The 26,321-nt window shown below is 38.3% G+C and overlaps 1 long non-coding RNA gene across 2 annotated transcripts in view; it reads right to left on the reverse strand.

Moving 5' to 3' along the window:
- Positions 1–6,332: 6,332 nt before the first annotated feature.
- Positions 6,333–26,321, reverse strand: part of LOC147340235 (uncharacterized) — a 41,058-nt gene continuing 21,069 nt past the window's right edge. For both annotated transcript variants that reach the window (XR_015158467.1, XR_015158466.1), the window contains exons 3-4: positions 8,507–8,549; positions 6,333–7,143 (exon numbers count right to left, since the gene is read on the reverse strand). This is a non-coding gene — a long non-coding RNA (uncharacterized LOC147340235). The remainder of the gene's footprint in view (positions 7,144–8,506; positions 8,550–26,321) is intronic.

Consider the following 26,321-nt stretch of genomic DNA (forward strand, 5'->3'; position numbering starts at 1 on the left):
AAAGTGTGAATCATTGCTGAGAAAAAATTTTAAAGCTCTAAAGGAAATATCTGTACCATGTTCATGCATCAAAAAAGCTCAACATTGTTAAGATAACAATTCTCCCCAAATATATCTACAGATTTTATGAAAACTCAGTCAAAATTCCACTTGGTTGTTTTGTAGAAAACAAAAAAGGTGATTCTAAAAGTTGTATGGAAATACAAAGGATCTAAAGTAACCAAATAAGATTTGAAGAAGAATAAAGTTGATGGACAAAAACTACTGATTTTAAGTCTTACAATAAAGCTTTTGCTCTCAAGACACAGTGGTATTGACATGAAGATAGACATACTTAACAGAAAAGAATAGAAAGCATAGAAATAGACCCACACCATGTATGGCTAATTGATTGTCTAAAATGTGGACAATGTAATTAAATAGGGATAAAATAGGCTTCTCAGCAAATGGTGCTCAAATATTTGGAAATCTACATGGAAAAAGAATTGTTATCTTTACTACAAGCCATATATAAAAATTAACTTGAAAAGGATCATAAACCTAAATACAAAAGCTAAAATTATAAATATTCTGCAAGGAAATACAACAAAAATATTTTCCTAACAACTGTGGCGTAGGCAAAGATTTCTTCAATAAGCCATTAAAAGCACAGTAATTTTAAAAGGAAAATGTATAAATCAGATGTTACAATTAAAAATGTTCTTTCAACAATAATACTCTTAAGAAAATGAAAAGGCATGCAACAGAGTCAGACTGGGATAAAATATTAGCAAAACAGGTATCTAATAAAAGATATATACCTAGAATATATAAAGAACTCTTAAAACTCAATAATGAGAAGACAAATTAAATAAAAATGAACAAAAGATAAATATTTAACCAAAGAATATATATGAATGGCAGATAAACACATGAAAATAAAGTCAACATCTTTAGTCATTAGAAAAGTACAATTTAAAACCATAAAGAAATGCTACTGTCAGTGTAACCATAATGAAATAAAACCCATAAGTGTAGCTGAAATTAAAAAAGGACTGCCAACACTAAGGGTTAGCAAGGATATAAAGCTAATGTAACTCATAAATTGTAAAATTAAAAATACAACTACCTATGACTTATAGCTATTTTCCAGAGAAAATATATATCCATACAAAGATTCAATATTCATAAAACTTTGTTTATAATGGTAAAAAAACTGACAAGAACTCAAATGTCCATCTACAAGTAAATGGATAAATAAATGTGTGATATTCATACAATAGAATACTAGTCAGCAATAAGGAGGAACAAATTACATATACATGCAAAAAGCTTAACTCACAGGGCTACATATTGCATAATTCTATTTACATAAATCTTTAGGAAGGGCAACACAATGTACAGTGATAGAAAGCAGATCAGTGTGTGCCTTGTGTATGTGACAAAGATAGGAATTAACTTAAGAGAAGTACAAGGGAGATTTTGGAGGTAATAGGTTTTATGGGCTTCCCTGGTGGCTCAGACAATAAAGAATCTGCCTGCAATGAAGAAGATCCGGGTTCAATCCCTGGGTTGGGAAGATCCCCTGGAGAAAGGAATGGCAACCCACTCCAGTGTTCTTGCTTGGAGAATTCCACAGACAGAGCAGTCTGGTGGGCTACAGTCCATGGGGTCTCAGAGTCAGAAACAACTGAGCGACTTACACACACACACACACACACACACACAGTATGTGTATTCAACACAGAATACTTTGTATCTTGATTGTAATGGTTGTTAATGGGTATATACATTTATCAAAATTCTTCAAACTATATCATTAAGATGGCTCCATTTTAACATAGGTAAATTAGACCTCATTAAAGGTGACTTAAAAAAAATCAGTGTAATTCACCACATTAACTAAACAAAGAAGACAAAAATTAGATAACCATCTCAATAAATGTAGAAAAAGCATTTGATAAAATTCACTACCTATTCATCATAAAAAAATTCTTAACCACCTTGGAAGAGAAGTAAACTGTCTTAAAAGATGCCCACTCTACAAAGAAACTAAATGTTGAAAGCTTTCCCTTTGATACTAAGGATGACCTCTATCTACTCTTCTATTCAACATTGTACTACATGTCCTGGCCAGTACAATTAATAAAAAAAATAAGAAGTGTAAAGATTATAAAGAAAATTTATTCACAGGTATATTTGTATGTATAGAAAACTTCAAAAGAATCTAGTTAATTTGGGGATTAACAACTAAATTTAGCAATGTTGCTGGATACAAAGCAGAAACAAAACAAAAAAACCTGCATTTTTATATACCAGCAATGATCCACTACAAAGTGAAATTTTAAGATGCCACTTATAATAGCCTCACAAAAGACCAGTTACCTCTGAATCTAATATATGATATACAGGAGGTCTATGTGGAAAACTATGAAACACTCTAAGAAAGTAAAGAAGACCTGAACCAATGGAGAAATTCCAATATTCATGTATCAGAAGATTCAGTAAAGTATAAATGTCAATTCTCCCCAAACTGACAAACTACAATTTCAATTAAAATCCTCAACTGTTTGTCAAACTTTATAATGGATTCTGAAATTGTGTAATGCAAATGTGAAATGCCTAAAACAAATATCCTAAGCAATATCAAAGAACAACTCTAGTGGATATCAAAACTTACATAGCTTAGTAAAAAAAAGACAATGTGGTAAGGGAAAGATTTTAACCAGGTACACAAAACCCAGTAATTATTATAAAAGAAAAGGTTTATAGATTGAATAACATAAAAGATTTTTGTTTGAACCACTGAAAAAATGAAAGAGAAACCAGAGTAAAATATATTTGTAATAAAATAACAAAAAACTCACATCCAGGATATATGAAGATCTACAAGTGAACAAGAAACTCAACCCAACATAAAAATGAGCACAAGGTTTGAACTTGTACCTTACCAAAATGGAGGTATAAATGGCCAATGAACATATAAAAATCTGCTCTCATTACTCATCATGTTAAATGCACCATAAATACCACTAAATACCTAGTGGTTAAAATTAAGACTTACAGTACTGTGTTGATGAGTATGTGGAGCCATAGAAATTCCCACACATGGTTGGTTGAAATGTAAAGTCTAACAATCACCACATAACACTGGCATTATCTACTAAAGCTGACTTATCCAAACTCCACGCCCTAACACTTCTATTCCTAAGTATTCTCCAATAGAATGAGTGCACAGGTGCCATCAGGCTGTACGTAAAAGAACATTCATAGCAAGGTTACCGGATGCACAACTGGAAATATCCCAATGTTTACTAACATGGACTAAAATGCAGCAATGAAAATGAACAAACTACATCTACATAAAGCATGGTTAATCTCACACTTTTTGAGAAAAATAAGTCAAACACAAAAGATTATGTGCTTAAAATTCCACTTACAGAAACTTTATTAGCAAGCAAAACTAAGCTATACTTTTAGATTTTAGGGTATGTTTCCTTTGGGCAGGGGAAGGGATGGTGAATGGGATGGACATATTGGAAGTGTTTCTGAGATACTGGCAATATTCCATTTCTTGACCTGGGTGATGGTTACACACATCTGTTCAATGAGTTGTTCATTTATTTTATGTGCATTTCCCATTAGCATGCTGTATTTCAGAATTAAAAATTTTTTTAAATGGGAAAAGATATGAACAGGAAATTTATTTTAAACTCCCCAAACTCAAAATTCATATGAAAAGATGTTCATAATCATTAGTAACTAGAGAAATGCAAACTGAAACATGATCACTTTACACCTTTCAGCCTGGCAAAATATCTCCAGTGAGTCAATTTTTGGCAAGGATATGCATAGAACGTTTCATTCACTGATGCAGGGAGCAGACTGATCAGGCCATCTGAGGGGTGTGTTGTATGTACATGTGTGTGTGTGTCTGTCTCCGTATCTGTTATGATCAAACAACTCCACTCACTATATATTTCAAATAATTTCCTACACAGATCCAGAAGGAGACATGTATTAGAATGTTTATTATACGTGTCTCTTTCCCTTCTGGTTTCCTCAGTGTGTGTGCCCAGCAGTGGGATTGCTGGACACAGCACTGTTTATAATAGCCAGGACATGGAAGCAACCTAGATGTCCACCAGCAGATGAATGGATAAGAAAGCTATGGTACATATACACAATGGAGTATTACCCAGCCATTAAAAAGAATACATTTGAATCAGTTCTAATGAGGTGGATGAAACTGGAGCCTATTATACAGAGTGAAGTAAGCCAGAAGGAAAAACACCAATACAGTATACTAACGCATATATATGGAATTTAGAAAGATGGTAACAATAACCCTGTGTACAAGACAGCAAAAGAGACAGTGATGTATAGAACAGTCTTATGGACTCTGAGGGAGAGGGAGAGGGTGGGAAGATTTGGGAGAATAGCATTGAAACATGTAAAATATCATGTAAGAAACGAGATGCCAGTCCAGGTTCAATGCACGATACTGGATGCTTGGGGCTAGTGCACTGGGACGACCCAGAGGGATGGTATGGGGAGGGAGGAGGGAAGAGGGTTCAGGATGGGGAACACATGTATACCTGTGGTGGATTCATTTTGATATTTGGCAAAACTAATACAATTATGTAAAGTTTAAAAATAAAATAAAATTAAAAGAAAAAAAAAAGAATGTTTATTATAATGTTATTTGTGGCGACAAGAAATTGGTTCCCATTTGGGGTCCATTACTGGAAATGGTATAGATATGTGTTAGATGCAACATCATAAGAGTGTTATACAGAATTAGAAGCAACAAATTAGACAGCAAAATGGACTGACCTTAAAAACATAGTGCTCAATTTAAAAAAGAAACAGAATGAGCTATAATTAGTACCACTCATGTAAATTAAAAATACCAGAATGCCAAAAAAGATATATTTTCAAGAATATATACAAATTAAATGATGTGTGTTAAACATAGTTAACTTTGGTTGGGGAGTGAAGGAAAATGGGAGTACAGGATGGTGATAAAAAGAATTTTTTTTAAAGCAAGAAAGAAAAAATGCAAATAGCCAGGATCAGATACCAACTTAACCAAATTATCAAAGTTACCATCACCACTAGTGGGACAAATTGGCATAACGTGCCTTCTGATATGGTGCACCAAGGACACGATGTCACTGGTGTAGTATTTCTGCCAAACACACGTAACTCAAATTGAAGCAGAAGGAACTATCAGAAAAATCCAAATTGAAGGCCCATCTACAAAATAACAGGCTTGTACTCTTCAAAAGTGGCAAAGCCATGAAAGACAAAGGGGAGGCTGAGCAAGTGTCCTGGCTTAAAGGAAACTAGAGACAGGACAACTAATCACGGCATCTTAGATTGGATCTTGAACCAGAAATAGGACAACGGTGAGACAAATTATGAAAGCTGAATAAGGTGTCTTTGATTATTTTATCATATTGATGTTATTTTACTGATTTCTATAACTGTAGTTACATGAGATATTAACACTTGGGAAATTGAAAAGGAGTATGTGAGCGTCTATATTTTTGAGATTTAATTTACATACCATAAAACTCATGCTTTTAAAGTATACAATTCAGTAGTCTTCAGTATATTTACAAAGTTGTGCAACCACTACTTGGACATGAATTCGAGAACAGTTTCATCACTCCAAAGATAAACCCTCTACCATTAGAAGTCACTCCCCACGCTCTTCTTCCCCTAGCCCCTGGCATCCATTCACCTACTGTCCATCTCTCTAAACTTGCCTATTCTAGAAATTTCATACAGTGGATTCATACAATATTCAGCTTGTTGTTTTTTTTTGAGGGGGGGTGTGCTTCTTTCACTTAGTGTAATGTTTTCAAATTTCATTCAATATTGTAGCAGCTATCAGTACTTCATTTCTCTTCTTGGTGAATAATATTCCATTGTATGGATAGACCACCTTTTGTTGATCCATTCATCAGTTGATGGGCATGTGGGTTATTCCCATCTTTTGGCTATTATGAATAGGAATAGTGCTGCCGTCAACGTGTATTTATGTAAGTATCTGTCTTCAATTCTGCGTATGTACCTAGGAGTGGACATGCTTGCTCATATGTATGGTGACTGTTTTAACTTTGAGGAACTGTGAAACTTTTCCAAAACAGTTGCACCATTTTAAATTCCCACAAGCACTGTCTTCACATTTTTTAGGCTTTCTTAAAGTGTGAAATTGTTTCAAAATGGAAAGTTAAAAATAATCATATAGTGGGTGCTATGCCTTCTCTAGGAAGAGCCAATATAGCAATGTCCATCCTTTCTTGGGTCCCAGAGTAAAAGCTGAGAAAAAATGAGAAAACAAGTTCTTGGTTATTTGCACTTTTATTCTTGCTTTGGGGATCAATTTGATACTGGTCCATCAAACTTGAGAAGGAAATGAAAACTTAACCATGTAACTAGGGAGTTCTTCTTCACAATAGGCTCCACTGTCAACATTGTCTTGTTTAAGGATAGTCAAAGGAACTCAGAACATCACAAGTATAAGGGTGAAGAGAGGAGAAAGAAAACTGTCTCCTTGACAATTATAATTTAATAAACATAATCATGTGTCCCAGAGACTTTTCTCACTCTTCAAAGGCTGTCAGGTAGCTCAAGCAGAATGACTTTCTCTTAGCAGGGCACAAAGACCAGTGACTTGGGTACAAAATAGACAATGGATTGGAAGTCAAAAGATACACACACATACACTATATTTTAAAAGCTCCAAGTCACTGACTTTATTTTTACTGATTCAGCACAGGGTGAAAAAAATACATTATATCATTACAATTGACTATTACATACAGACATTTATCTTTGTGTTCCTTATATTCATTTTCTGCTTTAAATCTGTTAACTTGTATTCATTTAAAATTCATATTTTCTTACTAAAAGTCTCCAGTTCATCTAACCAAGGGTTAAAATTTATATTCCTTTATTACTGAAAATTTAATGGTTTATCTATTTTTTAACACTGAGAGATTTAAATTTATTTACCAGGAACAGACAAACAAAACATAATGGGAAAAAGTTTTCCAGAAGCTATTTCCAACATTCTTTTCTTCTTTTTCTCCTGAAAACTGGTGGTTTATCTTTACAAGTTCTTTTTCATTCCATAAGAAAGCTGTTCTTCTTCTGGTTTCATAAGAGATGGTGAATAGTGGCAAAAAAACAAAAACAAAAAATCCACTTTAGAGTTCACGTCAGGGAGCAAATGATGGGGTGGGATGTTGGGGCAGAGGGATACAGATTCTGGTGAGACTGAAAGTCATTCAAAAAAAATTATGGGGCTGTGGAAAAAGAACAGAAAGAAACTGGGCTCCTGTAGGTGGTCAAGAAGCCAAAACGAGGAGGAATGGTGAGGTAGCAGGGCAGAGTGATGAAGCCCATAAAGGCTATGCCTTCTGATAGTAAATAGGAATAGAAATCAAATAATACTACTAATAACATGTAGGTGACCAATCCTTGAGAGCTGAGGCAGAGAGAAGGAAGGGTAGCATTACACCTGGTCTCTGGTTCACTGAGCTTCCCAGGCTGATGTGTGCCCATCTTGGTGAAATCATAACAAAATCGTGTTTTGCTAAAACGATCAGCTTTCATGGGGTCCTTTCACTGCACTCTGTCCAATGATTAAGCCCAATGGTTTATGCTGCCTGCAAAAGTTAATCCAAAACAGTATAGGTGAAGCATTGATGAAAACAGCTACGAAGAACGTGTTTCCAGGTAGCCTGAAACCCAGCAGACAATGTAGCTGTTGCTCAACAAACACAGAAATCTACATTGTATGCCAGGTTCATGCCCTAGACCTGGATGTTGGGCCTGTAAGACTTCCCACATATGATTTCAATAGAATTGCCTGCTGCATTCAAGATTTCTGGCATTTATCTTCTCTAACAAAGGGAAAAGACAACCACAAGTCACAAATGCTCTGCTGGGATATATCTACTACAGGTGAAACTTTCTTAAAATAAAATTACCATGTTATTTTGAGAATATCGTTTAAAAGTCGAGAGAGGAAATGGATGGATGGATGGATGGATGGATAAGCTAGATGGATAGGTAAGATAGGTAGTAGGTAGATGGATGATAGATAGATAGATTGATTTATAACCAAATGCTTGATAGTCTTGTGACCAAATGATGGAAGCACATGGGAGAGAGAGAAAAAAAGATCTGTAAACAATCTATGGATAAACTATCCAGATTCCTCCCCTTTGTGGTGTTGAATTTCAAAAGACATTATCATTCATGAAAGCTTGATGGTTCCCACACTCCAGCTAATAAGGGAAGACTTACCAGTCACCCCAGAACTTAACTCTGTGTGTATACGTATGTATAAATCAAGGTAAAGCTTTATTATTGAGGACTTCTCAATAATCTCACTCAGGACACAGTAACTGAAGGTAGAAGATGCCATCAGAGACCCAGTAGCCAGATGTAGCTACTGATTACAAAAGACAGGATCTACACTGGCTACTGAGCCATTGAGGGTACCTACACATTCCAGCAGCTAGATGATATGCAGCCTTCAGGGTGGGGCTCTGTGGAAGGAAAGAGAAGAGATCAGTTCTGGAAACTTATGTGGAAATGGTATCAGGAGGTTTCAATTGCATATTTTCTTTATTGGCAGTCTGACTGACACTAATTCCACGCATGCAATTTAACAGTCTCTAGATTTATTTACTTACTCAACATATATTGAGTGATATTGAGGAAAGTGCCAGATAGTCTCTTAGGTGTTAGAGAGTCAGCAACAAACAAAATACAAGATGAAACTCCCTGCCCTTTTAGAGCAGGCATGATTGCTTGGGAGAAAACTCTACACTTGATTATGTGGCACATTTTTGAAGTAAAATGTATATGTGTGTGTATGTAAATGTGAAATATTTACACATATAAAATGGAAAAATATATATATGCATATATGAAAAACAAATGAATTAATAAACAAAAACTCAATCCACCATTTCATTGTGGCCTTGGAGAATTTTCATTTGCCTTACAGCACTTTAATATACCAATGATGCACATACATACAATAAATTACAGGAAAAATCATATCACTTCCTCTATTATAGGATGATAGTTATTTCCACCAAACACCTAAAACACCAATGAAAACTGCAAAGAAGATACGTTACAAAGTATTCAAAGGAGCAGCTCACTAGTATGTCAGTTCCCAGCTTTCCTCCCATAATGAAAGTTACTCAGTAGTGTCCAATTCTTTGTGACCCCATAGGCTGTAGCCAGGCTCCTCTGTCCATGGGATTTCCCAGGTAAGAATACTGGAGTGGGTAGCCATCCCCTTCTCCAGTGGATCTTCCCGACCCAGGGATTGAACCCAAGTCTCCTGCATTGCAGGCAGATTCTTAACCATCTGAGCCACCAGAGAAGCCCCTCCTCCAATAATACTATGTAGGTTTAAACAGTTAGAGGACAGGTGTCCTCCTCATTGATTTACTCATTCATTCATTCATTCACCCCAGAAATGCCTACTCATTAATTTCTTCCAGGCACTGAGGATGTGACACTGAACCAAGATCCTGCATTCATGGTACTGAGAGCTGAATATTTAGGGTCAGGAAGACAAAAAAGAAACTCAACAGGTATGGATGATCATTTCCATAAAGTAAAGCAACAGAGCGAAGAGGAATGTTCAGAAGGTAGTCACAGAAAACCTCATTGCGGGTATGACATTTGAGCACATTCTTGAAAGAAAACTGTGTACACACCTGCAGTGAGATAACATCACAGAGAGAGGCAAGATTCAGAACAAAAGCCCTAAAGTGGGAAGAAGCCTGGTGTCTTGGATAAGGTGTTCTTATATCAGCACATGACCACTGGTAGCCAATTATTATTTCCGACTTTTGGATTTTTATAGAAAGTAAATAACTACGCAACTTTGGTCCAAGTACACGTTTTAGAATCTAACCTTCTTATGAATTTAAAATGCTTTGGCTATCACTTGGAAAAGATTTAGGAAAGTTATCATCAACTGGAAAAAAGGCTATACTTAGAACTTTACATTAGTACAGTTTGAGTGGACATGCAGCTGGATGCAAATATTTATTGCCTAAAAAAGGTAGCTTTAAAAAACGGAGAAGACAATGGCACTCCACTCCAGTACTCTTGCCTGGAAAATCCCATGGATGGAGGAGCCTGGTAGGCTGCACTCCATGGGGTCGCTAAGAGTTGGACATGACTGAGCGACTTCACTTTAACTTTTCACTTTCATGCATTGGAGAAGGAAATGGCAACCCACTCCAGTGTTCTTGTCTGGAGAATCCCAGGGACAGGGGAGCCTGGTGGGCTGCCGTCTCTGGGGTCACACAGAGTCGGACACGACTGAAGTAACTCAGCAGCTTAGCAGCAAAAATGTTAGGCAACATTGTAAATCAACTCTACTCCAATATAAAATAAAAATCAAAAAATAAAAAATGTGTTAGGTATAAGATGACTGGTTTTCTGAGAGCTCTAAATATGTCAGTTTCAAGGGAATGATTTAACCATATAATCACAGATGTCTAATTTTAAGAGCGAACCCACTTGCCAAGTTATAATGATAGTGTTTCACCAGGTGGTTAGCTCTTAGGAAAGAAGGATGGAATTTATAAAGTGAAGTAGGTTTTTGTTTTGATTGTTTTTCTTTTTAAATAAATTAAAAACAACTCCATCTAATGAAGTATATTTTGTCATTACCTAAAAAGCCAGGGCATACATACCAAAGTAAGAAAAACAAATTGCTTGTACGAGTTTGGCTGAATCTTACCTTCAGTATAAAATAAAGCATTTATAGAACACACAAACTTACATTTCATAAACCACTAAAACTAAATGTTCATAACTATCTTTATGAATAAGAAGACTAACAATTAAAATGAGGCAAGTTTGGTTAGTTTTAGCACCAAAATTCAAAGGATTATCTTTTATAAATTTTGGTATATATTTAGATTAGAAAAATGGTATTTTTAATTCCTAAAGCTCACACTATTCTCCAAATCTTCCTAGGTCTAAAGAACTACAAAGTTAAGATAGTCTTTTCCCTCAACTTTTAAATTTATCTGGGTAATACAAAAAGGAAAAACTGTAGATAAAATTTTATGGTAGGCTACTCTATAGATTAGAAATGAAGTGAAGTGAAGTCACTCAGTTTGCGAACCCATGGTCTGCAGCCTGCCAGGCTCCTCTGTCCATGGAATTTTCCAGGCAAGAATACTCGAGTGGGTTGCCATTTCCTTATCCAGGGGATCTTCTCCCAACCCAGGGATCAAACCAGGATCTCCCACACTGAAGGCAGATGCTTTACTGTCTGAGCCACTAGGGAAGCTCTATAGATTAGTGTCAACTGCTAGCCAATAATACACATTTTAAAGATTATTAAAATACAGGGACTAGAATATATAAGGAATATACTATAGCATAGACTATCAACCAGTAATACATTTTATAAGTTTATGAATAAGTCAAACTAATAATGGCAAATTATACAATTCTATTATCTAAAATTAAGAAGACAACTAAACCCCAGGGACGAGTAACAGAACTATAACCAAGTTAGTCACTGTTCAAGTCCTATTCACAGTGCAAAAAAAATAAAACAAAGACAGTCATAAACAACAACCTATCCATCCTGGCTGAAGACCATTTATTGAGGTACACATAATGGGAAAGAGAGTTAAAAGGAAGGAAAAGACTTATTAAAAGTTAAGCCTGCCACCTGCTGTTGGAAAGCCTGCCTGGAACAGGGATAAAGACCATTTCTTGAAATGTTAACCTAGGATTTGAGACCAGGGGCAGCCTGTAAATCCAACCAAGAGGTAGACACCCACTGATGTTTAATGCCAAGCTGACATTCTCATCAAAGTTTCCCTGGAAATGAATGAAATGTTGCTTCATGGGTTATTCAATGAAAAGAAGAATAGACTTCCCTGTTTTTTGAGGGATTATCTGGATGATTCTACTTTGCCTCCCCAAAGTATCCTTAAGTTTACAAATTACAATTTGGGGAAAGAAATTTTGACCCCAAGCACTATATGTACAGGTAGTAAATGAAGAGGGATGAAGAATTTCATAGCACTGCTAGAATATTAGCTTTACCAACTCAAAGACTGTAAAGTTTGGCTCTAAGTTTGGCGGGGACCAATCCTCATCCATGATTTTTCACATATTTTAGCACATGCACTAACAGCTTTCTGGAACTAAATAGGAAGATAGTCAATTCAGTTCAGTTCAGTTCAGTTCAGTCGCTCTGTCGTGTCCGACTCTTTGTGACCCCATGAATCGCAGCACACCAGGCCTCCCTGTCCATCATCATCTCCCAGAGTTCACTCAAACTCATGTCCATTGAGTCAGTGATGCCATCCAGCCATCTCATCTTCTGTTGTCCCCTTTTCCTCCTGCCTCAATCCCTCCGAGCATCAGAGTCTTTTCCAATGAGTCAACTCTTTGCATGAGGTGGCCAAAGTACTGGAGCTTCAGCTTTAGCATCATTCCTTCCAAAGAACACCCAGGGCTGATCTCCTTTAGAATGGACTGGTTGGATCTCCTTGCAGTCCAAGGGACTCTCAAGAGTCTTCTCCAACACCACAGTTCAAAAGCATCAATTCTTTGGCGCTCAGCTTTCTTCACAGTCCAACTCTCACATCCATACATGACCACTGGAAAAACCATAGCCTTGACTAAACAGACCTTTGTTGGCAAAGTAATGTCTCTGCTTTTGAATATGCTATCTAGGTTGGTCATAACTTTCCTTCCAAGGAGTAAGCGTCTTTTAATTTCATGGCTGCAGTCATCATCTGCAGTGATTTTGGAGTCCAGAAAGATAAAATCTGCCATGGTTTCCACATTTCCCCATCTATTTCCCATGAAGTGATGGGACCAGATGCCATGATCTTCGTTTTCTGAATGTTGAGCTTTAAGCCAACTTTTTCACTCTCCTCTTTCACTTTCATTACTATGAGATCTACTCCATGGGAGGCAATTTTTGTTTACTTTTGAAGTAAACTCTGTTCGAGTAACATACTGGAGTGTGCTTTGTCACTCGAACAGAGTTACTCGAACAGAGTTTACTTCAAAAGTAAACAAAAATTGCCTCCCATGGAGTAGATCCCATGGTAAGTGTTCTTACCACACATACATTTTAAAAAGATAGAAGAAAGCTATGTTAGGTGTAGATACTTCTCTTACCTGGATTGTGGTGATGGTAATGGGTGTTTGCATATGTAAACTCATCAAGCTGCATGCATTACGTATGTGTGGTTCTCTGTATATCAATGAAGCTGTTTACAAAAAACAAACAAACTGTCTCCCACGTGGTTAAGAACAAAAAGTCAAATTAACTCTAACTGTAACCCAGGAAAGAAAGGCACAGGGTGAAACTATGCCTGAGGAAAATCCCAACCTTTTAAATACAGGTGTCTAATTAAAGTATGTTTTTGTGAACTCGAATTCCTTTTGTGTTACATTTGAGGACTGAAGCCAGGGTCTCACCATAACCAGCACATGGTTGCAGCCCGTCCAAGTCTTACATACCTGAGGTCTTGTGACTACACTGACCAAAAACATTTAGACCAGCTGATGGTCACTTGATTTTCATATCTCTTATTTAGTAAATTGCTCAGCAAGTCAACTTGGCAATTGCAGTGAACATTTTCTGATGTTCCTGCTCAAGACATAAAAAAATTCCCTGCCAGATAATTCTAGTCTGAACAGGCCTGTTTTGGCACGAGATCCTAAAACAAGCTTCTAAAGACGAAACCACTCACAGCCCATACAGACTCAGACGAGTTTTTTAAAAATAATATTTAGCAATTAGGCACATGCCTTTAATCCTTCTCAACGAAAACCAAATTCTTTTAAACAACCATTCGATGAAAACATGAATCATTTTACTCATTAGAAGCACTCAGATGAAAAGAATAGTTTTCACCAAAGTAACTGCCTTTTTAAGGATAAGTTCCAGAAATTAATTGCTCTAAAGCCATGTGCAAATATCTCTCTCTTTGTCACTCTCCCTCTCTTTGAAAGAAACTTCTAAATTCTCTTCATACAATTGTTGGTGGGGTGCAATAATGGTGAGGAATTCTTATCGCTGAAAAAAAAGGAAGTTAAATAATTTGCACCCTATCAATATTAAGTTAAAAAAAACAGTATCGAAGTAAGGTGACTGTTTTCTGAACCTGTAAATAATAGAGAAAAGTTCTCTTGTTTTTCAGAATCCCTGACATAGACTTTTAATCATAATTAACCCATCACTATTCTATACCATTACTGGAGTCTTCCTAAATTTGCCCTCATTTCTAAGCCTTGTGCTATTTTATAAAGGCATCAACATCACATATACCTAATAATTCATTTATAATCAAATCTCCACCAAGCCTCTGCTTTCACCATTATACAGAACTCCTTTTGCCACGGAAGTTCTCATGGCACAAAATTCTTCATTTGGTCTTCCTTGACTATTCCCATCAAGTTTCACTCAGTTCAGATGGAGTAAGGAGAAGCAAATCCTTGACGTCTACATACTGCTTGCCTAGCTCCTCTTCTCCCTCTGCTGGGCCCAGCTCAAAGAGATTCTTGAAGAGTCTAGAAGAATTTTAAAAGGCTTTCCTGGAGTCTTCTGCAAAGTTAGCTACATGTTACTCAGGGCCAGCTCCCTCATCACTCAGTCTGTGTCTCAGACAGAAACACAAGCCAAATGGTTCCTTATTTATTTAGAAATATGTTTCCTCATTAGAATATGAGTTCTATGAGGGTAATACTTCTGAGATTCTGAAGTATTAGCAGATGCACTGGATTATAATCATCTTTCAATAAATATTTGTCAAATAAAGAAATCCGAGTGAAATGTCTGGCACCTGTACTGATGCGATTCAAAAAACAAAATAATCAAAAAACAAAGGGAGACCATCTTCATTTCAGGAAAACTCTTCTATTTCTTTATCCTTTAAACACCATTCACTTCCTAGCTTAGTTTTATGGTACTTTTCTATAATATTTGTGGGTGCCTATAGGATCTAGCTCTTTGTAAAGGAGGATATTTTCTGGAGAGAAGTGTGAACTAGTGAAGGGTGTGCCTCAAGGTGCATGTTTCTATACAATCCCTTGTGTTTGTGTTAGTTGCTCAGTTGGGTCTGACTCCTGTAACCCTGGACAGGGCCCTCTGTCCATGGAATTCTTCAGGCAAGAATACTGGCGTGGGTTGCCATTCCCTTCTCCAGAGGATCTTCCCCACCCAGGGACCAAACCCAGGTCTCCTGTATTGCAGGCAAATTGTTTACCATCTGAGCCACCAGAGAAGCCACAACCTCTTGTAGCACAAGAATAACCTTGTAGCACAGAAGAGTCTTTGGGGCTCAGGAATGCTATTCTGTCTTCATTCCATAGGACAAGCAAACTCTGATGAAATGGAAAAATTGAGACAATTGAATAGGTAATGGCAGAGGATGGGAGAAGATTATAGAAGGAAGAACAAAGGGAACATCCAGAGGTTGCAATTTCTTTTGCTTGTGATGGCTATGAAATGAAGTATACTGTTAGCAAATGAAGCCTCTTTCAAAAATCATACATGTCTATCAGCAGCTAACACTGAGCTTCGATTATTATGAGGTGTATGGTGGCACATTGATTTTTAAAATTATGTGGTTTGTATAAATGGTTCATACCACAAAGGAAGAGAAGGGGAGACAGATAAGTGTGAAGATGTGGAAGGGCTAATACAAATGATTAGAAAATGGTGGAGTGCAACTAGAGATTATCATGCTAAGTGAAGTCAGTCAGAAAAAGACAAAAACCATATGGTATCATTTATATGTGGAATCTAAAATATGACACAAATGAACCTATCTATGAAACAGAAATAGACTCACAGACATAGAGAACAGGGGGAGAGGGGAACGGAGAGACTGGGAGTTTGGGGTTAGCAGGTGCAAACTACTATACATAGAATGCATAAACAACAAGGTCCTACTGTGTAGCACAGGGAACTATACTCAGTATCCTGAGATAAACCATAATGGAAAGGAGTATTAAAAAGAATGTATATATGTATAACTGAGTCACCTTGCTGTACAGCAGAAATTAACACAACACTATAAATCAGTTATACTTCAATTAGAAAAAATAAATTAAAAAATATTTTTAAAAATCCAATGTGTTGACCAAAAAAAGAAAGAAAGAAAATAGTGAAAGACTAAATGTAGCATATATCACACTGATACTATCTAATGACCAAGCAGCTTACAACACCCAGGAGACATTCAGCAAAAAAGAACAGGATGAAAATGTGAATGCTACTTGTGCAACAAAGAGAAAATGGGAATGTGCAGATTTATAAAGACTGCTTTGATATGTGTTAAATAAAGGAAAAGGGAGTAATTGGTTATTTTCAAGCTTCTAGAGAAGGGAAGAAAGACAGCTGTATAAAGTCCAAACCTACACTTCAAGTATTTGCTCAGAGTGGTCACCACCCAGTATGACCAGTTTCTCCAACTGGTGGTTAGGAAACCAAAAGTGCTTCAGTGGTAATAACTCAGTACAAACAAAGGGCCTATAAAAGTCTTGCTGACAACATTTTTTCTCCCCCATTCTTCTCTTCTTATCAGTTGATGCTCCATGAAGGGTTTTTGTCAGGGCCTTTGACAGTATTGTAGAGCAAATGAAGGTGTTCAGAGAAACACTGTCGATCTAATTAAAAGTCAGATCAAAAAAATAACAGAGGAAAATATCAACAGATCAAGCTCTCAGATTACAATTGGAGTTGGATTTTTGAGATGGTCACAGAAATAGTCTGGAGCGGAAGAAGGCAAAGGGATACCAAAGAAGGAGGGCCACTGAGAGGAAACAGACATAGAGGAAAGATGTAGGTCAATACAGCTAAAAGATGGGTAAAGGAGAAGCCCAACACTGACCTACAACACTGAGACACCAGTCAATGGGACAACAGCTTCATAGGCGTCCTTGATGAACTAGGTAGAAGAGGAAGTTTATCAGATGGAGAAAACCGGAAGGATTCAGGAGGAGTGACTCTCAGGCGTTTTTCTTTTTTTTTTTTTTTAAAAAAAAGAAAAGAAAAGGTGAGCATCTGGAGTCCAAGAGAAAGGGAAGATTATTTATAGGCCTGGGCAAAGTCAAGCAATGACGGAAGGAAGTCTTTCTTCCTGTGTCGGGTGGAGAGAGCAACAGTGGCAAACTTTACCGCTAGGTTGAAAGGGGAAATAACAGAAACAAAACTACTGTTTATATTGATGGTAAGTAACGCAGGGGGAATCTGGTTCCTTTTTCTATGAGTGGAGAAAGAGACCAAGAGAGGTACTTAGCACTGAAGGGTAGTACAGCTTTGAAAGGACTGCTCAAAGAGGACAAGAGAACGTGTGTATGTTGTGGGGTACCGGGGACATGGTAATCTGGGTAAGTATAGGTGGCGATGTGCTATAGAAGTCATTTTCAGTCAAAAAGGAATAGCAAAGGCCTCTCATTTAGAGAAGAGGTCGGGTAAAAGGAGCTCAGAAATGAAGGGAAACCCTTGAGGTCTAATGAGAACACACTAGATGCAACATGGCAATTCTAAAAGAGTGGTCAACCTCAGAGTCCGATGAGCAATCCAAACCACAAGCCCAAGCTTTCCTGGAGTATCTAGCCTGTAGCTACATATCCTGTGGACACGTTGTTGTTGTTGTTGTTTAGTCACTAAGTTGTGTCCACCTATTTTGTGACCCCATGGACTGTAGCCCACCAAGCTCCTCTGTCCCTGGGATTCTCCAGACAAGAATACTGGAGTGGGTTGCCATTCCCTTCTCCAGGGGATTTTCCTGACCCAGGGATCGAACCCTCATCTCCTGCATTGCAGGCAGATTCTTTACCACTGAGCCACCTGAGAAGCACCACATATATACTACAAGCCAGAAATGACCCCATTTACTTGTTCCCTTTCCTGACTCCATGTCTCTAGCCCCATGTTCGTTCTCCTGCCTCCCATTCCTTGCTGGTAGGCCATAGCATCGAACTCATTCAAATTTCTCGCTGAAAATTGCTATTCATTCTGACACTCTCTTTAAGTCCTAGTCTGATTATTGAACTTTCTATAGTCTGGGGAACAAACTGTAAAAGAACACATCCATATCACGATAATCTTTTTCATGCTGATAATTAAACTCATCCTACTACTGGGAACACTAAAAGTTAATGCAAACCCTATGCTGATAGAAGAGAATTGTTAGGTACATACATCACCACTTTTCTTTCATGTCTGTTCCTATGGAAGCCAGGATGGGCCACGGAATTAGGGATGGAATAAATGGAGAGACTTAAAAGGGCAGAATCTAGAGGATTTGGTGAAAAAAATTAGAACAAAAAAGGTATTTCCTGGATTGAGTTTCATTATTAGACGAAACCTTACAGTCTTTGTGTGCTCTTTTATCTCCAGTTTTTCTAAGGTTAAATGAACCTCAATGAATTTTAAAATCATGAATAGAAAATTGAGAAACTAGAATTCTCGAGACTCAGTCAAGAAAACATGTCTATGTTTTGTTTTAGATATGCCAGTAGGGACAGTCAGAAAACTCTTAAGAAAATTGTCATTTTACCAATATATCAAATAACAGGTTACAAAACAGCATTACTCAAAGTGTGTTCTTTGGAGTATTAAACCAAGAGATGATTCACAAAAACCCCCAGAGTTCTTGGAATCAGATTTGGGAAATGTTGATGTACCATACGCCCCTTCTTGAAGTTTCGATACTAACATGAAAGGTTCTAAAAAGTCCTACCAGAAAGGAACCTATTTAATGTTGTTCAACCCAGTTTTCCTGAACTTATTGGACCACAGAATTTTTTTCCCGATCTCCTGAAAATCTGTTTTGTGAAATGCCATCCAAGACAGTACTAAAGCCTATATTGGTTGCCTCACAGTTTATTACTGGCTTCCCCAGAGGCTCAGCAGTAAAGAATCTGCCTACAATGCAGGAGACGTGGGTTCAATCCTTGGGTTGGGAAGATACCTGGAGGAGGGTATAACACCCACCCCAGTATTCTTGCCTGGGAAATCCCATGGGCAGAGAACCTAGTGGGCTACGGAACATGAGGTTGCAAAGAGTCAGACATGACTGAAGCGACTGAGCACGCATGCACACAATTTATCACTTACTCTGGGGAGAAGTCTGTCAAGAATTGTGCCAAGGCAGCTGCTCCTAAACCAGGAATATGAAAACGAAGAGGGATACTGAAGAGAGAGGGCCACTGAAAGTGACAGAGAGCAAGGAGAGATGTCAGTCAACACAAACAAGGGGAAAGGGGGTACCAGGCATGTGCCAACCTTCCTGGCTAAGTAAACCCTCATGTGCTGTACTTAGTCACTCAGTCGTGTCCAACTCTTTGTGACCCCATGGACTGTAGCCTGCCTGCCTTTAGCTCTGTATTGTCTCCTTTCAAAGCTACCAGTTTCTGTGGCTGGGACAAAAAGAATGCTTTTTGAGACCTTGGAAAGAAGAATTTAAAATTAAAGTAATCCAGTGTACCAGATTTCATTTATTATGAAACATGGCAATCTGGATGGAAGGCATGGTGCAAATAAAGGAATTAAGCTCTTGTGTTTCCCTGATAGTTTTACAAAGCCACTTGCTCAGTACTGTGCCCTCAGTAATCAGGCCAGATGAAGGCAATCACGTAGTAAACGTCAACACCCGCTGTGTGTACAGTACTGTCTGACTATCACAGCTCTTTCACATCTGAGTCTTTGACTCTTAGAACAACCTTGTGAGGCCAGTGACTGTGTTATTACCTATTTATAGATAGGGAAACAGGATTAGATGGGATCACAGCCATGAACACCTCATATACAAATAGATGGGACTCTCCTAACTGCCTGACAAATTGATGAGCAAAAAGTCCTGGCCAAATACTCAAAGACATGAGTTTGGGGAAGCAGCAAAGTGCCATGGGGAGAATGGTGACCTCGGCCTAAGAAGATGGGGGCTCTGTGATCCAGGTAAACAGCTTGGCTTCATTGGGTCTCAGTATGCCTCCCAAGCAAATGGGGATAATACTTATCCTACCTATAATGGGATCATTGAGATGACCCCAAAAAATGAAATTTATGAAAGTACTTTACAGATTTTCATGCATGATGCAGATAGAAGAGATTTTATGTCTCTCACAAAGGTAGAATACGAAGGTAGCACTTTCCTGTCTTCACAATCTGTACCCTGCTTCCGATGCTTTAGCCCTCATCATAAAGTGAGTGCTACAGTACTTGTGTTTAAGTCCAAATGCTGATAAACCAAACATGCAGCTGTCCCCACAGGGCTGGACCAGATACCTTCTGAACCACTTATTTCAATACCTTGTAAACAGGAGGAACTAAAGCGATGGCAACTATTATGTTCACAGTTTAACTTTGGTTTCTCATCTGTACTAAAAGGTTATATTTCTATACCCAAATCATTAAACCTTCATCAGTTTTTTTTTCCTCCTAAGAGATGCCAAGTTTTTATTTTACCAAGTAGGGGGCATCTTTAAATCCCTCCATAAAGATTGCTCTTTTTAATTGAGGAAGAATTAGCACACAATAAACTGCTCATATTTAAAGCATACAATTTGATAAGTTTTGGCATATATCTACACTCATGAAATGATCTACACCATCAAGAGACTGAAATTATCCACCAGCCTCAAAGTTTCTTTGTGTCCTTTTGTAATCACTCCCACTTGCCCCCACCAACTCCCCCACTCCAAGCAACTACTGATCTGTGTTGTCATTAGAGATTGCTTTGCACGTTCTAGAATTTTATATACATGGAATTATGCAGTATGTACTTCCTTGGGGGCTCTGCTTGTCTCATTTCTCATTCTACTTTTCTAAAGTGAGGTCATTTATGTTGTTCACTATATCAATAGCTCACTTCTTTCATTATTGAGTATAATCTACCATACAGATATACCACAATTGGTTGATCCATTCATCTGCTGGTGTATGTTAGGGTTGTTTCCAGTTTTAGCCATTATTTATAAAACTGCTGTAAACATTCATGTGCAAGTCTTCATGGAGACATATTCTTTATTTTTTCTATGAGTGGAATATCTGGATGGAATGGTAGGTGTATGTTTAACCTTTTAAGAAATTATCAAACTGTCTTCTAAGACTTTTACACATTTTTACATTTTGACCTACATGTATTATAAGGATTCTAGATCCTCCAAAACCTTGCCAACACTCGGTATGATCAGCCTTTTTAACTGCAGCCATTCAAACAGGTGTGTAGCATCTCATTTTCTTCATTTGCAAGTTCCTAATGACTAATGCTGAAATTCCAATACTTTGGCCACCTAATTCGAAGAGCTGACTCATTTGAAAAGACCCTGATGTTGTGAAAGGCGGGAGGAGAAGAGGATGACAGAGGATGAGATGGATGGATGGCATCACCGGCTCAATGGACATGAGTTTGGGTAAACTCCGGGAGTTGGTGATGGACAGGGAGGCCTGGCGTGCTGCGGTTCATGCAGTTGCAAAGAGTTGGACATGACTGAGTGATTGAACTGAACTGAACTGAATGACTAATGCAACATTTCATGCAATGACTAATGAACTAATGACTAATAAATATTTCATGCAAAGATGGGCTCAATAAAGGACAGAAATGATACGGACCTAACAGAAACAGAAGATATTAAGAGAGGTGGCAAGAATACACAGAAGAACTGTACAAAAAAGATCTTCATGACCCAGATAATCACGATGGTGTGATCACTCACCTAGAGCCAGACATCCTGGAATATGAAGTCAAGTGGGCCTTAGGAAGCATCACTACGAACAAAGCTAGTGGAGGTGATGGAATTCCAGTTGCGCTATTTCAAATCCTAAAAGATGATGCTGTGAAAGTGCTGCACTCAATATGCCAGCAAATTTGGAAAACTCAGCAGTGGCCACAGGACTGGAAAAGGTCCGTTTTCATTCCAATCCCAAAGAAAGGCAATGCCAAAGAATGTTCAAACTACTGCACAATTGCACTCATCTCACACGCTAGTAAAGTAATGCTCAAAATTCTCCAAGCCAGGTTTCAGCAATACGTGAACCATGAACTTCCAGATGTTCAAGCTGGTTTTAGAAAAGGCAGAGGAACCAGAGATCAAATTGCCAACATCTGCTAGATCATCAAAAAAGCAAGAGAGTTCCAGAAAAACATCTCTTTCAGCTTTATTGACTATGCCAAAGCCTCTGACTGTGTGGATCACAATAAACTGTGGAAAATTTTGAAAGAGATGCAACTATCAGACCACCTGACCTGCCTCTTGAGAAACCTGTATGCAGGTCAAGAAGCAACAGAACTGGACATGGAACAACAGACTGGTTCCAAACAGGAAAAGGAATATGTCAAGGCTGTATATTGTCACCCTGCTTCTTTAACTTCTATGCAGAGTACATCATGAGAAACGCTGGGCTGGAGGAAGCACAAGCTGGAATCAAGATTGCAGGGAGAAATATCAGTAACTTCAGATATGCAGATGACACCACCCTTATGGCAGAAAGTGAAGAACTAAAGAGCCTCTTGATGAAAGTGAAAGAGGAGAGTGAAAAAGTTGGCTTAAAGCTCAACATTCAGAAAACTAAGATCATGGCATCCAGCCCCATCACTTCATGGCAAATAGATGGGGAAACAGTGGAAACAGTGGCTGACTTTATTTCTTTGGGCTCCAAAATCACTGCAGATGGTGACTGCAGCCATGAAATTAAAATAAAGACGCTTACTCCTTGGAAGGAAAGTTATGACCAACCTCGACAGCATATTAAAAAGAAGACATTACTTTGTCAACAAAGGTCCGTCTAGTCAAGGCTGTGGTTTTTCCAGTAGTCATGTTGGATATTAAGTGTTGGACTATAAAGAAAGCTGAACGCCGAAGAACTGATGCTTTTGAACTATGGTGTTGGAGAAGACTCTTGAGAGTCCCATGGACTGCAAGGAGATCCAACCAGTCCATCCTAAAGGAGATCAGTCCTGGGTGTTCAGTGGAAGGACTGATGTTGAAGCTGAAACTCCAATAATTTGGCCACCTGATGCAAAGAGCTGACTCATTGGAAAAGACCTTGATGCTAGGAAAGATTGAGGGCAGGAGGAGAAGGGGACATCAGAGGATGAGATGGTTGGATGGCATCACCGACTCAATGGACATGAGTTTGGGTAAACTCCCTGAGTTGGTGATGGACAGGGAGGCCTGGCGTGCTGTGGTTCATGGGGCTGCAAAGAGTCGGACAGGACTGAGCAACTGAACCGAACAACTGAATGACTAATGCATGCAGTTGGCATGGCCGAACAGTCTAAAGTGCTGGATTTAGGCTCCAGTCTCTTCGGAGGTTATTTTTTGGGGCTTCCCTCGTGGCTCAGTTGGTAAAGAATCTGCCTTCAATATGGGAGACCAGGGTTCAATCTCTGGGTTGGGAAGATCCCCTGGAGGAGGGCATGGCAACCCACTCCAGTATTCTTGTCTGGAGACCCCCCATGGACAGAGGAGCCTTGGTGGACTACAGTCCATGGGGTTGCTAACAGTCAGACATGACTGAGTGACTAAGCACAGCACAGTGACTAATGATGCTGAACGTCTTTTCATGTGTTATTTGTCATTTTTGTATCTTCTTTAGTGAAGTGTTTGTTCGAGCCATTTGCCCATTTTTTCTATGTTGTTTGTTTCCTTATTATTAAAAACTCCAGTTTTTTTTTTTTTTTTTTACAGTTGGTACAAGATTGGTAACTAAGAATTCAATCAAAATTTTACATAGTTCATGGGTACCCAAGAGAGTAAAAACTTCACAATGATTACTTCCTAAAGCCTATGCTGAAGTAAAACATTCTGTAAATGTTAGGGCAAACTTGAAATTCTTCTAAAGCTTGAAAAGAACTTAATTATTCTTTTAATCAGTATTGCTGCTAAGTCTACACAGGTTTAACTTAGTAAAAAAAAAAAATTGCATTTCCATGTACTCTACTAGTACCCAAACCATCTTAGTTCTTCCTTCATACATGAGCTGAAAATCACCAAATTTTGTCTTGAAGCCATATTTCATACTTTGTACTAATTATGTTCTAATATCATAAGATTCTACTTTTCAGAAATAATGTTTTTACGTCAAATGTGTGCCTACATTCAAAAAGTGACAAAGACCAAAACCTCTGTCACACTATGCCAGCAGCCACAGCTAAAATGTAATTTGCAAGCATGAAGATGAATTCTCCTTTAAGGTCTGTAGAACAGGCTAGATTTGAGGGCTGCTACGGGCTTTCCTTTGAGGAAAAGCAAGCCCAGTTCTGCTGTGCAGGGCATCGGTTCGCAGCTCAATTGTTACAGTTGATGTGGGTTTCCTTTTAGATGCCTGGAAAATGACTCTGCTGACCACATCCACATTCTGAAATACTTTTTGAGAACTTGTAACCAAACTGCAGGAACTGACTCATTTTGCAGTGCCCAGCTACCACACAATCGTACCAGAATAGACTCCAGTCAAAAGCAGAAATAGGGAGGTCTCAGAACACAGGCAACAAATTGTCTCTTTAATGGGGGGAGAGAGGGGGAAATCCCAGGGCACATGGGATGAAATGGCTCAAGCCCTAGGAGACCATCAAGATGGCCTGAGGAGAAAGACTAAACAAAACTTATGACTTCGTGGGCAATATAGGTGTTACCCTCAAAGCTTAAAGTCAGAGGCTGGTGAAAAAAGGACCTGAATGTCTAGCTCTCTATAGTGCACCTAGAAAGTAGATTCAGTTAAGAGAGATATGTGCGGGAGAATCTGCAGGAAGATAGTGTCTTGAATGCCCATTCTGGAATTCCTTGCTCAGGAAGTTAGGAGCCTGCCCCTCGTCTCTAAGTAGATGAGCAGGAATGGAATCCTAGCAGGGACGCCAGAAAGAAATCAGGCCAGGGCCCAAGGACACCAGCGCTTAGGACCAGAGATTTGCTGGTACTCTAAGGTTCCCCTCCATCCTTCGTTATTTATTTCTACTTCTTTCTCTCTCAGCTCCCAATGTGGTCCATCCAGCTGGGTCAGCTTCCTCGTGATCTGCGAATTCTCACTCCCTCTCTCACTGCAGTTCCTACTTAAGGGGCAGGATGGAAAGGAGCACACTAGACCCTCTTCCACAAAACACTCTATGTTCCCAAATTACTGACTTCTCCTCCCCACAAGGGAAACTGTTATTCTCTCAGTCAGTTTAAGCCAGAGGCAGTAAGGAAGTCCAGTCCAGTTGAACTAAACTATAAATGACAGTAACTCTTTCCTGCAGGTGGGTCCTTGGCTACAAGAATACGAATGATAACCTAGATGCATAACTAACTAGTAAGGCTAGGGGATAAAATTTAGATGTGAAATCTCAGGTGCTGTAAAGTAAGATAAACCTGGACAGTACCTCCAAATAGCTACCAAGTGCATCTGCTAAGCCCTGGGAGTTATCAGGCCTGGTGACATGGTCCAGTGTTGATAAGGCGACCTCTATACATACTTTATGTCTCATGTCACTTCACGCCTCTTAACATATACAGTCCCAGAAAACAGAAATTGTGTCTACCTTATGCGAAAGGTAGAACTTTAGTATCAGATGATGAAAATAAAAGAATGACAAGGGGATGCAACTCATTTACAGCAGTCAACACTGTTTTAAAGAAACTACAAGTGTTTTTAACACAAATTTAAAGAAAAAAATGTAGACAGAATCCCCTTCTTCTCAACTGGTCAACTGGTATGATTTTCCCACAATCCCTTTCTGTCTCCAGTTGTAAAATGAACACGTGTGACATGACTTTTTAACCTACATCAAACGGTAAATTTTCATATAGATTTCTAAGAGGTAAACTATCAACTGGTTGAACTGAAAACTAGAAGCTATATAAATCACTTTGAAGGTAGAATTCATTAAAAACCACACAGTTCAAAAGTCTAAACTATTTATCACTGAGTGAAAAATCAGCAAAGATAGGTCCCTTGGAAAAGTGAGTTTGGGCTAAGTGTAAATGGAATTGAAACATCTCACTGCTAGAAAACTGAGTACTCCATGCCTCTGAGGAATAGATGCGACAGGAAAAAATTACCCACTTTTGGATCTTTAGCTGGTAAGAGGTTGATAGCTCAACTTTATCTTTCTTTACCAAGGTTTTCATATCGTCATAACTTAAATGACAAAAGTAGCATTTCCCAAAAGAGTGTCCTACACAACTTCTACACACTCTGGTTATGAGGCACAATGGGCTAGACTCTCCAGGATCTTTACAGAAGTCACCTGTCCCTTTGGAACACCATCTTCCCTCTCTTCAGTTACCATTTCCTATCTTCTAGT

Source organism: Bos grunniens, chromosome X (assembly GCF_055505025.1).
Source record: "Bos grunniens cultivar Pamir isolate PY7600 chromosome X, Bosgru_T2T1.0, whole genome shotgun sequence".
Taxonomy (NCBI): domain Eukaryota; kingdom Metazoa; phylum Chordata; class Mammalia; order Artiodactyla; family Bovidae; genus Bos; species Bos grunniens.